Genomic DNA, 19,393 nt, shown 5'->3' with positions numbered 1-19,393 from the left:
CTGTAGTGTGGTTGTAGAAGTAACTGTACATTGGTTGTAGAAGTAAATGTAGTGTGGTTGTAGAAGTGACTGTAGTGTGGTTTTAGAAGTAACTGTAGTGTGGTTGTAGAAGCAACTGTAGTGTGGTTGTAGAAGTAACTGTAGTGTGGTTGTAGAAGTAACTGTACATTGGTTGTAGAAGTAAATGTAGTGTGGTTGTAGAAGTAACTGTAGTGAGGTTGTAGAAGCTACTGTAGTGTGGTTGTAGAAGTAACTGTACATTGGTTGTAGAAGTAACTGTAGTGTGGTTGTAGAAGCAAATGTAGTGTGGTTGTAGAAGTAACTGTAGTGTGGTAGAAGTAACTGTAGAATGGTTGTAGAAGTAACTGTAGTGTGGTTGTAGAAGTAATTGTAGTGTGGTTGTAGAAGTAACTGTAGTGAGGTTGTAGAAGTAAATGTAGTGAGGTTGTAGAAGTAACTGTATAATGGTTGTAGAAGCAACTGCAGAATGGCTGTAGAAGTAACTGTAGTGAGGTTGTAGAAGTAACTGTAGAATGGTTGTAGAAGCAACTGTAGTGTGGTTGTAGAAGCAACTGTAGTGTGGTTGTAGAAGTAACTGTAGTGTGGTTGTAGAAGTAACTGTAGAGCGGTTGTAGAAGTAACTGTACATTGCTTGCAGAAGTAAATGTAGTGTGGTTGTAGAAGTAACTGTAGTGAGGTTGTAGAAGTAACTGTAGTGTGGTTGTAGAAGCTACTGTAGTGTGGTTGTAGAAGTAACTGTAGTGTGGTTGTAGAAGTAACTGTACATTGGTTATAGAAGTAATTGTAGTGTGGTTGTAGACGTAACTGTAGTGTGGTTGTAGAAGCAACTGTAGAATGGTTGTAGAAGTAACTGTAGTGTGGTTGTAGAAGTAACTGTAGAGTGGTAGTGTGGTTGTAGAAGTAACTGTAGTGTGGTTGTAGAAGTAACTGTACATTGGTTATAGAAGTAATTGTAGTGTGGTTGTAGACGTAACTGTAGTGTGGTTGTAGAAGCAACTGTAGAATGGTTGTAGAAGCAACTGCAGAATGGCTGTAGAAGTAACTGTAGTGTGGTTGTAGAAGTAACTGTAGTGTGGCTGTAGAAGTAACTGTAGTGTGGTTGTAGAAGTAACTGTACATTGGTTATAGAAGTAATTGTAGTGTGGTTGTAGACGTAACTGTAGTGTGGTTGTAGAAGCAACTGTAGAATGGTTGTAGAAGTAACTGTAGTGTGGTTGTAGAAGTAACTGTAGAGTGGTAGTGTGGTTGTAGAAGTAACTGTAGTGTGGTTGTAGAAGTAACTGTACATTGGTTATAGAAGTAATTGTAGTGTGGTTGTAGACGTAACTGTAGTGTGGTTGTAGAAGCAACTGTAGAATGGTTGTAGAAGCAACTGCAGAATGGCTGTAGAAGTAACTGTAGTGTGGTTGTAGAAGTAACTGTAGTGTGGCTGTAGAAGTAACTGTAGTGTGGTTGTAGAAGTAACTGTAGAATGGTTGTAGAAGCAACTGTAGTGAGGTTGTAGAAGTAACTGTAGTGTGTAGACTTAGCCTTGATATGTTGTGGACGTGTAGTAACGAATCTATGCAGAACCACACTGCATTGCTTCCGTCTGACACACTCAAGTAGCCAAGGGGAGTTGGTGCTCCTCCGTAACAACACAGCGTCACACCTGTACGAAATAGTGCTGCTACCAGGTGCTCGATTCTTAAGACTGAGTTTTGAAGTAGGACAACTTTTCGATTCTTTATACGCACCGAAACAAATAGTTTACATTCAAATGTGAAGCGAGAGACTGCTAACGTTATGAATTGTCAAACTGGCTCGGATGGTACTTTGTGAATAATGAAGATGGTTCATGCCGCCATGTTCATGTGGACATGTGTATCTGAATGTGGCTGAATGGTTGGTTCCTTAGAGATGCATATATACAATATACATGTGTATCTGAATGTGACTGATTCGTTTGTTCCTTTTTGATGCATATAAACAATATACATGTGTATCTGAATGTGACTGAATGGTTGGTTCCTTAGAGATGCATATATACAATATACACGTGTATCTGAATGTGACTGATTCGTTTGTTCCTTTTAGATGCATACAAACAATATATATGTATATCTGAATGTGACTGAATGGTTGATTCCTTAGAGATGCATATATACAATATACATGTGTATCTGAATGTGACTGATTCGTTTGTTCCTTTTTGATGCATATAAACAATATATATGTGTATCTGAATGTGACTGAATGGTTGGTTCCTTAGAGATGCATATATACAATAGACACGTGTATCTGAATGTGAATGATTCGTTTGTTCCTTTTAGATGCATACAAACAATATATATGTATATCTGAATGTGACTGAATGGTTGGTTCCTTAGAGATGCATATATACAATATACATGTGTATCTGAATGTGACTGATTCGTTTGTTCCTTTTAGATGCATATAAACAATATATATGTATATCTGAATGTGACTGAATGGTTGGTTCCTTTTATATGCATATAAACACTATACATGAGTATCTGAATGTGACTGAATGGTTGGTTCCTTTTATATGCATATAAACACTATACATGTGTATCTGAATGTGACTGATTCGTTTGTTCCTTTTAGATGCATATAAACAATATACAGGCGTATCTGAATGTGACTGAATGGGCTGTGCCGTGAAGTGGTTGAAGTTGGTTAGTGTGCCCCATTCAAGTCATGTAGAGTAAGCAGATCCTTCGGGCGTTTTAATTCAATATCACCGACGAGATGGGTTTAAGGCAAACATTTCTTCTTGAAAAAACCTAGTACATAACACAAGCCATCCGTCCACAAGCCGTATCGTCTCTTCTTTCCGCACATATCGGAATGCGCATTAACTCCCATGAAAAGTGTGTATGGTAGTTTTAAATATATATTAATAATCGTCTCCGCCATGCCTGTGGCATTGACTCCGAGGTCCATCCATGGTACGACCCTGAACATGTCCAGGGCGTCCTGGAAAATGATGCTTTTAAACTTCTCTGGAATAGGCCAATTTACAGGCTGAAACGAATTCCAGCCAACAAACCTGATCTTGTCCCTTTTGATAAAGCCAATGAAATTATGTATATCATAGAATTGTCTGACCCTTTTGACAGCAACGTGATTGGCAAGATTCAGGGAAAGCATGATAAATATGCAGACCTCGCCTTTGAAATGTCTCGATTGCATCCCAAGTACACTGTCGTCAGGCTCCCCATTGTTCTCGGTGCCCTTGGTTTGGTACCTCCTGATCTCTTGGCGCAGATCAGGAGAGTGCCCGGGTTCTCCACCGGGAGCACAGCCCTTCTGACAATCAGGGTAATGCAGAAGGCTACAGTGTTGAGGAGCCTCCATATTCTCCGGAAAGTTCTTGGTGGGTTCGACTAGGCAGTGTTTCCTGGGAGAAGTCCCATTCGCTGTCTGGGCTACGTGTAGAGGGGGCGAGGGCCCTGAGCTGATGATGAGCTTGACCAGTCTGACTGTGCCAGGATCACCCAAACCCTCTCTGCTGCATTTCATTTCTAATCTGTAAAACATAATAATAATAATAGTCCATCGGGTACCCATATTCGGCTGGGTGAACAGAGGCAATTTTGAACAAACTCACTTGTCTAAGGTGAGAGCACATGTGTTATGTACTTTGATCATTGTGGGGCAGCACTGAAGTCCTAGAAACGCTCAGGAGTCAAGCTGCCAAACACGGTCACCCATCCAAGAACTGCCGAGCTTAACTTCAACTGATTCGTGGCCTGAACTTTGTGCACAGGACCACACACCACCACAAACTACTAAAAGTATCAGGTTATCTATCCAGTTTTCTTTTCGGAATATCGATATTTCACGTCTCCTTGACAGCCTTGGCATCGCTATACTAACTTGATGTGCACAAACAACAGATCAATGCAAGTCAGGCTGCTGTTCTCTGCTGTAAAATGATGTGCCTTTTAGGTATAGATTTTGAACTTCGGTGCCTCTGGCATGACGTTACCATGGCAGGCAAATATATTACTTCAATGTCAATGCAGGTTCCACGGAGTTGGGATTAGAACGGACACTGCAAACACTTCACTACAGCGTACGTGCTGATAGCTATTGTGTTTCGTTCTGTTAGTGCAGATCCAGAGGTCGTGAGTATTTGTTTTACATGCCAAGCCTTACTTTTTATTCAATTGGAAAAAATACTCGATTTTTAATTAGTCAATCGTATTAAATTATAATGGAAAGAGTTACTATAAAATCGTCTGTATGTTGCCATACTTTGACTTTGACACAGCCCGCTGCTGTCTATTGTTATTAACATTTACAAATTATAGTTTTGAATTTATTGGTTGAGAAAGGGTCACGTGGTATTTCTTGAAATGGGGTATTGCGCCGAGACCTGACCATAATACGAGCCCGCAAAGCTCGCTCAGTATATATCTGTTTCTTGGATCCACATTGTGCACATGATGTGCTCCGTTGGAGGGTGAGTTGTTGAATAGGTCAAACAACGATAAAAATGTTATGCTAAACGAACTTCCGTGTAATTCCAATTATATTAAACGATACTAAATCGATACTAAAACGATGCTTATTCTGATGCTAATTTTGTCACGACTTTTATAAAAATTGTATTTCAAGGAAGCAAGTTTGGAATTATAAATAATACCCTTCAATACAAATTGATGGTAACTGCCTAACTACGGGTGCTGACTCTCACATTACCGCGAGGCAAGCAAGATGTATACCATTGTGACAGAAATATTAGCATTGTGACGTCATAACGGTAAACCATTATGACGTCATACGCCCAGTACTACGCAATGTTATTACACAATGTTATAGGATTGTAGATTTTTCTAAACAGTGATATCTTCAATGGGTGAGCAACAAATGTTATTAGACATCGTTGACGTCACGTTTCATGCCTGTGACATCATTCGGTATTTTGTTCTGTGACGTTCACATTTGTAAATCAATAGACCGATCCAGTCTGTCAATCAAAGCTGGCGCATGCGTCGATTTCGGCCAATCAGCAGGCCGGGCGCGCATTGTGGATTTGTCAGACTTATTTCCGGGGTCAAACGAAGCCTCCGAAGCGATGAGCTTCGAATTATGCCATTCACACTCGCAATATCTATTATACATTGCTGCGATTTCAGGAGTACCTTCAACAAACCTTTTGGGTGAAGACAGAAAAAACTGAGATTGATCAAGGAATGCGATAGGCCTCACGATCAGTTAATTGTCGTTCTGGAAACCTACGTCTGGCTCGAAGTTGAGAATTTGCATGAATTTTCACACTTTCGCACATGTGCAAAACCATTACCAATTAGATGACAACAACTAGCAGTTTAAGGATTCGCAAGTGTCATAAACATGGATATTTTTTGTAGCTACAAAATTGTTTTTGCTTATCGTTTTAGTCAATACTGGGGATTGGTTTGGTTAGACAATAAAGCTGAAACGAGACGGGTGAGAAGGCCGTGACACAACGTAAACAAATCTGATAGCGATCTGATTTCGGTTAGGGACGACCAACATGGCAAAACTTGTTACTTTAAAAAACAATGTGATAATATGGTTGCCTTCGATCTTAGATATTCTTAAATTTGTCACACATTTTATGATGTTGTCAAGTTTAAAGAGCACAATCTGAAGGGCTACTGTGCAGTACACTATCTGTTAATAGCGCAAAATATTTGAAGAGTAATTTTTTTTTTATTCAAAGGAACAGTGTAAGCAGATGTTTATCACGCAATATCCAAAATATGAAAAGCATTTCAAATGAGTGTCTATAAAACCATGCCTTAAATATTTCGGAATTTCCATAAAGAGATGTGGATCGAGACGAAAAACATGCGAGATTAGTCTAGTCACTTTCTGGAATATTGGAGGGAATTAAACCAAATTGTATTTCTTAACTAAGAGAATATTATTTGTTTCTAATTTTTACAATGTTACAATGTATTTTTTTCATGTAGGAGTGGTACATTGGTACACTTTAGGAATAATACAGTCAGTAAAACTGTCATTTTAATTACTTCAATGGAAATGATAGCAAGATATCTTTTAAGAATCTTGCATCCTTTAGTAAACGTAGAAAGGTGATAAAATAAATAGTAATATAGTCAATTATAAGTATACCTAACTGAGTGACATATTCGATTCATGTAGTTTAAAAGCAGAATCAGGGATACTTGGACAAGACTAACAGACATGTCATGACAGAGCAATAACTTGGCACTAGTTTCTTGGCTCCTTAGTGAATTAGTTTCTGCTTTAAGATGTTTTTTTTTAAAAATAATATATTTGCTAATAAGATTAGTCTGAAAGTGATTACTCGTATCGTCACTCATATAAAAGTTACTTCAACATCCAGAGAGTTTGCTACGTTTAGACCACACCCTTGTAAAGCATTATTCGGTCTAGTAACAGAATAACTTACAAAATCACAATTGACTATTCATGTATATTGAAACACACATTTAACACAGATATGAGAAGGTTACCAATGTTTCATGACAGAGCAAAAATGGTGTTTATTAAGATGGATTCTGTTCAGGGATTTTATTGTTTCTGAATCATGGGTCAGTGTACAGGTGCAGAGTGTATCTTGGATCTTCAGTGTTATGGTGGTGTTATGTACCTGAACATAAACGCTAGCAGTTTATGAAGTCCAGTATTGTGAAAGCTTGTAAATTAGGATTCCACAACAAAGTACACACAGAAAAATAAACTGAAGAGGATGATAAAAAAAATATATTTCCATATATTAAATCAGTGTCATTTAAGGATAGTGTACAGATTTGAAGAGGGAAATTTTATAGAGATTTACTGAAGATTAGCTGCTGAATATTTGCTTCTGACTATGTTTCTACTAGTATGGAAATATTTCTCTGGTTTGTTACTCAAACGTATAAACCCATGATTTCACATAAGTGATTGAACTAAATTTGAACATTGGATAAGAGATCGAACTGAAGGCTCCTCGCGCAGTGTTGACAATCTATTTATAGATACCGAAACGATCTGCAACTTGAACATGTGGTTGTGACCCCGGTTTATTATAGAATTACGATGGGAGTCTGGAGGTAAAAAAAACAAATAACACACTTCAGTTTCACTTCCCTGCTAGTATCTTAGACGGACGTGAAATGCCAGACAGATTAATTATTTCGACAAAAAATACGCTTCCAACACGCAGCCGCTGGCCGAGACGATTTTTCATCGGTCATATAACTCATTTTGTCTCATCTGTCAAATAAGATAAATTAAAAATAAAATACGTAAAACTTTCCAATTTAGATATCATTCATAAACTACGGATACCAAAGTACCACAAGCAGAATTCATCAACACCGTTCTCAATGTACATACGTTTCACCGGCAGTGACGCCATTGTCAGAAGTTGTCCCCTAAACGTCAAAAAAACGGAGTGGGCGGGGCTTATCGGTCCGGACTGGGTCAGTCTATTACCTCCATTGTGAACTTCAGCCGCAGTTTGTTTTTTTATTCGTTTAGGAATATGCTACTAAAGGTAGTCTTTCTGCTATAACGGCAGCGTTATGTTTCATGAAACTGTCACTTGCATTGATTGTATGCAGGAATACTTTTGTGACAGTAAACACGTTGAAATGGATGTGAAGAATGGATATTAAGCAGACAACATGAGCTAGAAGGAAATCTTCGGTTACAGACTTAAAAGCTTAACTAAACAGATGGAATTTGTCTCACTTGATAATATCATATTGCATAACGACTGACCATTATACATTATATCACGTTGCAACAATCAAAACACGTCATACCTAATTTATAAACTTCTATTCATATTCATGGCGTCTTATGACTTGAGAGATTAAGTGAATGTCCTTTTCAAAGCAGCAGATGGTAAAGGTTGGTGACGTTCTGTGCATAGAAGAATACGACGTGAGTGAGTTGGAGGAGACATCCAGGTGTAACTTCAGTCAGACTAGCATAGCTCTAGAGGTCGAGATAGCGGGTAACTGTAACCTGCTGTGCTTTACACTTCTTCCCGAATCCATGTATACAGTAGAGACTTGACATTTTCGTGTAAATTTGAATCACACCAGCTTGTTTATTAAGTGAGAATCTGCTGGTGTCAGGGCATTTCGATTATATGTAAAATGTTCACACAACGCGTGGTGCCAGGCATGGATGCGATTGAACCAGCTAAACCTATGACTGTCTGGATAATCAGCATTGTAACCGCGGCTTGAAAGGCAATACATATAGACCCGTTACAAGGATCATCGGCGCCTCAGGAATGGTTATAATGCTGTTGTCTCGGCGGTGTATTCTCTTTCGCCATCACATAGTCACTTGTAACATCGTACCTAATGTCTATGTGGCAGTGAAACGACATGATAATTGTGTAACGCACATTCCAGCGATATATTAGGGTTTGGGATTCAATGCTGAACTGACTTGCCCGTCCTCTACCTTGTTAAGATGGACATGGCCATTACAGTTGACTCATAAATACGTAAGATGGAGTGATCTATATGACGCGTTGTTTCACGCCACTATCGGCATTATCCCAGTTAAATTACCCTGGCCTAAAACTCGGACCTGGACAGTAATTGAACATATCTGTTCACAAGTGAAAAGCGATAATAATCGATCAAATCACCATCTGACTATCCCATGTACTATCGGAAAAAGTAACCGAGCCTAAGATAAATTGCATACGTTATTGCATAGAAACATTCGCTCTAAGTAATCATGTAGCAAAGCACTTAGCGTGAAATTTATGTCTCAGTGTTTCCGCACCGTGTTGAGAGATTTTGGTGTCCATCGAAACACGATTTCATCTGTATGGAGACGTTTTCGATATTATGGGAGCACGAGAGATTTTCCCCGAACAGCCCATCTACGCGTGACGTCACGTCAGCAAGACATCCACATACAACTGACCCAATTGAAAGATTAATTCGAGACTACCAGTTTGACAACTCGGGCCATTCCTGGCTTACATCCAGCCAGTTTCAGAACCGAACTGAAGTGACTAAGGGAGCACAACATGCCGTCCCGACAGCCTGAAATTTGCCCAATATTGCTCCAACGTCACTGACAGGCACCTCTTGCCTGTTGCAAGGGGGTACCGGCGGCTAGGTTAATGCATGTCTGCTGTTCAACGTCGACAGTTTTGTACGTGAAACTTTATGTTATGGGAAGCATTAACATTTCATGGCCGGACACGTGTCATTGCAATACAGAGATGAAATCACTGGGCCTCATGTCCGACTGCCCATTCAAGGTAAGAGACTTCAGTTAGAAACACTTCACGCTTCAACAAGTATCCGTCCACTGTGTCGACCGTGTTGTTACAGATTTCCTGAAACAGCAAAATATTCTGATACTGCCCTGGCAAGCTGTTTCTTCGGACTTTTACCCCATCGAGGACGCATGGGGTGAAGCGACGTTACGTCATGCCCAGAATTCAGCTATTGACGTTACCTGAATTTGGACAAGGCTTGATTCAGAATTCAGACATGGAACAACATTTCCCAAACTTTCTTTAATCGCTTAGTGCGGTCTGTGCGTCGTCGTTGTCAAACCTGCATCAGTGTCAATGGTGGACACACCTGATGGAACTTACAACCTGACATTTGACACTACATCCCTTCAAGTTGCAAGCCATACAGGTGTCGGTATTATCCTGTCTGCAGTTATACAAGGATTAAGGAAATCAAAACAAATTGTGTTATTTTCCTTTTGCATTAAATAACATTGACATCAAACAAATGCAGTTACCTTTATTCCAGTACGTTATGCTGTCGCCACAAAAGACGCGTGCTATGATGCCGAATACACAGAGATTCATGAACGCACCTTAAATGAAAGCATGCGCTACCATGCTTGCCAGTTTTAGGCACACCAAAATGTCATATAACAGACACATCACCAGAGCATGATATAACAGACACATCACCACAGCATGGTATAACTGGCACACCACCAGGGGGCGCTTTAACAGCTACACCTCCAGGGCATGATATACAGAAACACCACCAGAGCATGGTATAACAGACACACCGCCGGGGCATGGTATGACAGACGCACCACCAGGACATGGTATATCAGACACACCGCCGGGCCATGATATAACAGGTTCAACGTCAGGACATTATATACAGACACGCCAAAAGGGCATGGTACCGCGTTACAGACACACTGGTACACTCCCAGTGGTTGGGTGACATAACTGACCAACAGAGAACTGTACTGTGTCTGTCGGCATAGCTGTCCTGTTTCGGCATTTCTGTTTGTGTTCAAATACTCGGAGGTTACTTAGGCATTAATTAGTGGTTTGTGACGTCATACCAAGCTTAAGAGCTTCTATTTCGTCCAAGTAAACAACTCAAAGCGTATATAACGATGAGAACCATGGAAAAACGCAGACTTACACCACTGGGTCTTACCCGGAGACATTTCGAAAATCTCATGGAGCAAAGTGATCATTATTATTGTGTACGACATAAAACTGTGCTGGCACAGAGAATCTACGATTGTTTCATGTGGGCCGCGATTTCATGGAATGTTCGATAGAGGTCACGCTGACCAGACACAGGCCCCACAATCACTGCTGCTTGAACAACCAGACTATCGATCTATTTATAGAACATTACGCGCTTCACAGACATTTAAGAAGATAACATTAAACAGCCAGTGTCACATTCTCTCTCTTCTAGAAAGCCGTGAAACACCAACTACTTTGGACGGCAAGTTAAGATGTCGATGAGATGATGACATCAACGTCGCCATGCACGTGACCAGTAGGAAAGTGACCACTGCCACACACCAGTTCTCAGTCGGTCATTCTCACAACAACGTTTAAAAATATACCAAAACGGACATTATGTGAAAGGGGATCAGAACAGTTTTATCCATGGCAGCCTTGTCCATCATAACATATGCCTTGGACTCATTATTCATTATATATTCTGTGATGGTGGTGGCGCGCGCGCGCGTTTGTGCGTGTGTTTGTGCGTGGGCGCGCGCGCGCGCGTGTGTGTGTGTGTACCCATCTTAGTGAAATGAATCTAAATTTTGTTTCAGTCGAACCATGAATACAATTAATTGACTAAGGGTTTTGAAAATCAAGTGGTTTTTTACCCAGGTGCGTTTGAGTGTGCGTGTGCGTACGCGTGCGCGTGCGAAAACACTACCAGCCGACAAAGTGCTCGATCCTGACTGGCTTTTATTACAACAGGGTGACACTGGAGGTTGATGACCATGCGTTGTTTCCTTACATGATATTCATGAAAATGTCAAGTTTGGTGTAGTTGAACTAAATCAAAATATCCACCTTGCATCTGAATATCTTTCAATTCAATAAACGGTTATACATGTCGGCCAAAATGTCAAGGGAAGACAGGAGATTCAACGTAGAGGGAAGACAGGAGACAAAGTGTCAAGGGAAGACATAAAGATACAATGTCAAGGGAAGACAGTAGATACAGTGTCAAGGGAAGACAGGAGATACAATGTCAAGGGAAGACAGGAGATACAATGTCAAGGGAAGACGGGAGATACAATGTCAAGGGAAGACGGGAGATACAATGTCAAGGGAAGACGGGAGAATATACAATGTCAAGGGAAGACGGGAGAATATACAATGTCAAGGGAAGACGGGAGAATATACAATGTCAAGGGAAGACAGGAGATACAATGTCAAGGGAAGACGGGAGATACAATGTCAAGGGAAGACGGGAGATACAATGTCAAGGGAAGACGGGAGATACAATGTCAAGGGAAGACAGGAGATACAATGTCAAGGGAAGACGGGAGATACAATGTCAAGGGAAGACGGGAGAATATACAATGTCAAGGGAAGACGGGAGATACAATGTCAAGGGAAGACGGGAGATACAATGTCAAGGGAAGACGGGAGATACAATGTCAAGGGAAGACGGGAGATACAATGTCAAGGGAAGACAGGAGATACAATGTCAAGGGAAGACGGGAGATACAATGTCAAGGGAAGACGGGAGATACAATGTCAAGGGAAGACAGTAGATACAATGTCAAGGGAAGACAGGAGATACAATGTCAAGGAAGACAGGAGATACAATGTCAAGGGAAGACGGGAGATACAATGTCAAGGGAAGACAGGAGATACAATGTCAAGGGAAGACAGGAGATACAATGTCAAGGGAAGACAGGAGATACAATGTCAAGGGAAGACGGGAGATACAATGTCAAGGGAAGACAGGAGATACAATGTCAAGGGAAGACGGGAGATACAATGTCAAGGGAAGACAGGAGATACAATGTCAAGGGAAGACGGGAGATACAATGTCAAGGGAAGACAGGAGATACAATGTCAAGGGAAGACAGGAGATACAATGTCAAGGGAAGACGGGAGATACAATGTCAAGGGAAGACGGGAGATACAATGTCAAGGGAAGACAGGAGATACAATGTCAAGGGAAGACAGGAGATACAATGTCAAGGGAAGACAGGAGATACAATGTCAAGGGAAGACGGGAGATACAATGTCAAGGGAAGACGGGAGATACAATGTCAAGGGAAGACAGGAGATACAATGTCAAGGGAAGACGGGAGATACAATGTCAAGGGAAGACAGTAGATACAATGTCAAGGGAAGACGGGAGATACAATGTCAAGGGAAGACGGGAGATACAATGTCAAGGGAAGACGGGAGATACAATGTCAAGGGAAGACAGGAGATACAATGTCAAGGGAAGACGGGAGATACAATGTCAAGGGAAGACGGGAGATACAATGTCAAGGGAAGACAGTAGATACAATGTCAAGGGAAGACAGGAGATACAATGTCAAGGAAGACAGGAGATACAATGTCAAGGGAAGACGGGAGATACAATGTCAAGGGAAGACAGGAGATACAATGTCAAGGGAAGACAGGAGATACAATGTCAAGGGAAGACAGGAGATACAATGTCAAGGGAAGACGGGAGATACAATGTCAAGGGAAGACGGGAGATACAATGTCAAGGGAAGACAGGAGATACAATGTCAAGGGAAGACGGGAGATACAATGTCAAGGGAAGACATGAGATACAATGTCAAGGGAAGACGGGAGATACAATGTCAAGGGAAGACGGGAGATACAATGTCAAGGGAAGACGGGAGATACAATGTCAAGGGAAGACGGGAGATACAATGTCAAGGGAAGACAGGAGATACAATGTCAAGGGAAGACAGGAGATACAATGTCAAGGGAAGACAGGAGCAGTATAGAAGTATGGTGGGTCAGGAGACACATGAATGACATTCTGGCTTGAGGGCAGTTTGGTTTGTTTTCATTCGTTCCCACAAACAGTTCTAAACCTTTAGTCCATGTCACATAAAATCGCTAAATGAATGAAGACGTCGGCTCATTGATAGCCTTGGTTTGCCCCTAGTCTGTCTCACAATCCCTTAACCACGTTATGTCCCTTCTGCCTAGCCATTTCTGCAATGATGAAGCTCTTAATGAAGCAAGTCTAGATTTCTTTCCCCTCTCCTTCTCAAATTAAATGTGATCATTTATTACTATCAAAATAATACATATCTTCTGGGACCTAGAGCAGTCTAGTTTGCCCCATGATACAGTGGGGATACAGCGGGGCTACAGCGTCGTCCTGTCGTGCTCACCAGGAATCAATGTGTTGAACGTTTACTGATTACTGTGATTGTTGAGCATCCGGCCACACTTGGGGACGCCGAACATAGTGCCCGTCTTAGTGAAATAAATCTAAAATTTCCGTTTCAGTTGAACTATGATTACTATTCCTTGACTAATGGTTTTGAAAATCAAGTGTTTTCTTACACACACGTACGTACAATTTTGTACATAAATGGGGGTGGATGGGGATCATACATGTGCATATTGTACATGCTACTCCAGAAAAATCACTATTACCACACCCAAACACCCACCCCTTAGTCTACCTTCTGGATGTTGACCCTTGACTGACATTGAAAAGCACCTTAATTCTAAACTGCATTCACCTGTAAATGGAATAGGCTGTGAACAAAATATGATAGTTTGAGGTTATCGTGGGGTTGCCATTATACCGTCTAGCCGAAGCAGCAGACAGGCTGTAAACATCTCACTGCTGAACGTGTCAGTCTCGCAGCTGGACACTGTTTTGTTTGTCGAGTTCATGGCGACCTCAACATATTTATATAACAACAGTGGATGAAATTCATCAGCAATGTCGACCCAGCGAAAAGACTCTTCTATGTGGCTGTGAAACTTTAAATGGCAATATAGTAATTGTGTGATCGTTTTCTGGCAGCTCTTTGGCGGCCCTCACATGGCTGATAAATTATGAATTAATTTTACATCGTATATAAATGTATTTTGAATTTAGTTCCTCTTTGAATAACGTGAAAATTATTTAACTGCGTATATTCTTGTTTTCTAGAACATGGTGTCGTCGTGGCTTGCCTCACCTGTTCATACATGACAGAAAGAGAGCGACATATCCAGGATGAATGTGCATGAATATGTTGATGCATTATCAATACAGGAAACCAACTTGTGAAATATATCAGCCCATTACATACCCCGTCGGCAAATACGTCATTTTATTCTGGCAATCACCTGCTTTAAATCATCTGTGACAGCACATCACGCTGTCTCGATTAGAAATAAACATTGACGGTTTGAACCGTATGTCTTCACTCATCTAAAGTGCACGTGTGTAAACAAAAGTAAGGATGTTCCGCCCTTACCTTCGCTTTGAAACAACGTATTCCTTAAAACAACAATTCCAGCTCTCATTAGAAACAGCTAGGTCGCAGCACACGCCTCCCTCTACATAGAGAGATTTGAAATCCCGCTTGTTCAAAACTGACCTCACCAGTGACCTCGCCTCATTTGCATGCTTATACAGTATTGTTCGTGTGACGGCCTTCCTGAACGTTGACAAACCACCGGTCACCAATTAACAAATCATTTTCGAATGTTATATTAACAAATCATTTTCGAATGTTATGTAGTTTTATCAAGTTGTCGGGTAATCAAACACTGTAATCGTTTGGTTAATATTGCCTGAACACCTGTCACCGTTGGGTAGTGGACATTTTCATCAGTTCACGAGGTACAGAGTTAAACCAATCAAAATATTGGAAGCAAGGGTTCCCCCGAGAGGCGGAATTCCACACAAGGGGGCGTGGTTGTCAGATGTAAGTATATTTCAAGGGTCAGTAGAAACATTACGTGCTGCCATTTATGTTTAAATACACCTCAGTTGTTTCTCAGTTGTGAAACTATTGTGAGACGGTAACGCCAGTGTTTGTGCGTAACTGATCTGTGGTGAAGGACGGTACCTTAGCGTTATAGTCGAGGCAGGTTGGCTGCTGTCATCTTCGCTGTGATCGATTTTGAATAGGAACTGTATATGTTCCTACTGAATATTGGTAAATTCAGTCATCGATCTGGGCTTGCTCAAAGTGCTGACTGCGTGGAATATACGCTCCGAATAACGAGTGCAACTAGCATGATTAATTTTGTATAAAATGTCTACACGTTACTGTCAAGCACATATGGGATTGGCGTTTTAACTTACCACGCTTCAACACATTTCTTTAGCACGTGATTTAGAGCCCTTGATGTTTTTGCAAGTGAAAAGAAATGGAAGTGTCACGTGTGACAGTGTGTGTACTTGACAGATTGAATGCATGGTCGTGTGTGTGTGTGTGTGTGTGTGTGCGTGTGCGTGTGCGTGCTCGCAAATCTGTGTATCTACATAATCATGTATCTACAAGAATGTGGGTATGATGGTGTGACCATTATAGCATGTCTACATGATGGTTTGTGAGAGTGCATAATATGTCTATTAGACAAGGGTGCATAACAGTCTACATGATTGTGTGTGAGTGCATGCGTGCGTGCGTGCGCGCACACACGCATAATAGTGTATCTACACCATAGGGTGTACGTGTATACACTAGTGTGTCAACATGATAGTGTATGTTCAGAACAGTGTATGAGTTTGCACAATTGTTTATCTGCATAACTGTGTGTGCGCATAAATGTTTATCGATGTGATAGTGTGTGCATTCGAGGTTATCTATATGATTGTGTATGAGCGTGCATAATTGTTCATTTACACCATAGTGTGTGCATATATGTTTATCAACATTATAATGTGTGCGTAAATGTTTATCTACATTATAGTGTGTGCATATATGTTTATCAACATTATAATGTGTGCATAAATGTTTATCTACATTATAATGTGTGCATAAATGTTTATCTACATTATAGTGTGTGCGTAAAAGTTTATCTACATTATAGTGTATAAGTGTGCATAATGGTTTATCTACATGATAATGCGTGCATAACAATTTATTGTTCACTTACATGATAGCCGGTGTATAAATGTTTATCTACATATTGTATCCTCGTGATCAATGTTTATTTCTTTCATTGTGTAGTGTAGTTTTCTATTTACATGATAGTGTGTGTGCATAGTTTGTCTACATGATAGTGTATTCACGATAGTATGTACAATATTCTGTGCACATGATGGTGTGTGTACAATACCCTGTGTACATGGTAGTGTGTGTAAAATATTCTGTGTATGATAGTGTGTGTACAATATTTTGGGTACATGGTAGTGTGTACAATATTGTGGGTACATGGTAGTGGGTACAATATTCTGGGTACATGATAGTGTGTGTACAATATTCTGGGTACATGGTAGTGTGTTTACACACAGTCTCTTCTTTTAAAAGGGGATTCATTGTCAATTATCCAACTTATTTCTCTCAGAACGAGTTGCAGTATAACAAACCAGATGATTACAAATCATGGTGATTTATTAGAAAAGCCAATGCTGCATCTTTGGATCACAAATATAGCAATGTGTGTTTACAAAAACTATTACTGTCAATCAGGCTTCCAAGATAACCTCAACGTTTCAAAATATAGTAGTTTAATGTTTTATTATCGGGATGACAAAATCACTGTGATAGGCTGTTTTGGAAATAGAACAAAGACAAGAGAACAACTTTTAGACATCTTACCTTGACTGTTGCCACATGCCTGCCTGAGCCTGGTCATGGGAACCACAAAATTACAATGCATGTCTAATTTTCCGAACAAATACATTTATTAATCATGCAACTAATAATAATAAACACCAAAATAGAGTTCATGATTTGCAAAAAAATTCTTAATGAGATCAAGTCAAATTTATATATGTATTACAAATATAGTTTAGGAAAATGTCTAATGAGGGTAAAACATTTGTGCAGCTCTCAGAAACAACAAGACCATATGAAGTTTTTCTTCTCCTTCCTATTCACCTGTCGTTGCAATGTACCAGTTTCATTGTAACATCAGCACTAACATTACAACTGACTCTGGCATTATGTTGTAACAGCTTCACTAGACGTTTTAGACAATACTACCTTCATCATACTTCCAAGTACAAAAGTCTGTTATCTGCTACAAATTGTACAATGGAACTACATATATTTTAATTAATGAAAAACTGATGCTAGTCCATTTACACACATACATATATGTGAGAAATATTAGGGGTGTTCAATACAACTATGCTGTGGGCAGTACACACAGCTGACACACAGCAACAGGCAATACATACTCAGAGGTAGAGCAACCATTACAGAAAAAGCCCCATCTTATACATAAGTTTTGCTAAAAAAAACCGGCTTGCTACAGCCCTAACAGCACATATTATTGTCAGTTCACATTTACATCTGTGGTCAGGAATCTGAGGAGAGTCTTTCCAGATGGTCTGTTGTTGCTTATACTTACAAACCTTCATTGAAATATTAACCTCTTACACTGGTCTTGAACATGGAAATTGTTTCTTAAACACTTCTATGAAGTGACGTAGTGAAATATAATTTAAGGAATAAAATCATCAAGTTCTAAAATATCTACAGACAAATGAATGGGATGATGCTTAGCTAAAGGACAACCATGGTTAGAGGTACATAATCTATGTACCTGAGCAAATTAGAGAACCTCAAGTGACCTATGTCTTCTGAAGCTATTACCAACCAGCATTATGTAGCACAAACCAACTTGCAATTCATGCTAAAAAACAGCAATGAAACCATTTATGTGGCCGAAATTGGATTAGATTTTTTCATACCATGTTAATTTTCTGCAGCAGTAAATGTACTTGTGAGGCCCTTGACTCCAGTTCAACAATATGTGAATTTTGTGAAGAGATAAAACATTAGTTTCTGTGCATAATACATGGGGAAAACATTTTCTGATTGAATCCTGTAACAGGTTATGTGAATTTAACTTAGGTGTGAACTATACTCAAGAAAACATACCTTACCATATCTCCAACCCTGGTGCTTAGGTGTTTAGGTGAGGAGCTGGTCAATGGAAATAGCCTGAATATGCCACTGACAAGTCTATGCAGTGGTCGGCCCTGATGGAATGTGCTTGACATAAACAATACTCACCCCTACTACTTGCACACACTGTATACATGTATACATGTTCACTACTGCATACAGTAGGGGCAGACTGGTTTCACTAAGCAAACAAATACCACTTAACAAGCACACAAACACATTCAAGTCAAACACAGAACCTAGAACTTTGACAAAATGATACTGAGCATAGCAATAATTTTTTCCACTTTTTTTAATAGGAAAGGTCTGGTCCAAAAATATTACTTTTTTTAGTACTCTTTCTTGCCTCAATGTTTAGAGCAAATAGGGCGTTAAACATAAATATGTTGAAAATGACAAACTCTGTACAAACAAATAAGCTCCTACATGTGAATATACATTGATATTTACTCAAAAGCACTTTATGCAGTATTACACAGCAAACAAATATGTAGACTTATGAAGTATGTACATATAAAATATCTAATTTGATGACAAAACAGTTGAGACACTGGATGCATCATATAGCAAATTTCTTGTCACCTCAGTATACACGTGATTTTATCTCATGCTAATGTTCCAACACAACACTGCTTATGACACAAGAAATTCAGTATTTTATCAAAACTAACAGATATGTTTCTGTTCAAGTACAATCAGAACAATTACACTCTATACAGACAAAAATATCTCATAACCACAACACTTTTCCTTTCCTTGGTTAACAAAGTGAAAGTAGGCATGGAGACCAGGATAAACCAGTGGCTCCTTCCTTCTTGTTTCACTGGAGTGATGGCTGCAGTCTAGATCACTGCACTGTCAATTTGATGGTGGTGGCACACATGCAGTTCCAGCTTGTAGGAAACTATATATATATATATATATATATATATATGTACACTATATACACAGATTTGCTGTATACAGTGACTCTTTAAATATACTTTCATTTACTCAATCATTAAACAATGTTCTAAGAACTTCACATGTGTACCACACA

The sequence above is a fragment of the Haliotis asinina genome, chromosome 4 (assembly GCF_037392515.1).
Source record: "Haliotis asinina isolate JCU_RB_2024 chromosome 4, JCU_Hal_asi_v2, whole genome shotgun sequence".
NCBI lineage: Eukaryota > Metazoa > Mollusca > Gastropoda > Lepetellida > Haliotidae > Haliotis > Haliotis asinina.
This window is presented reverse-complemented; position numbering follows the sequence as displayed.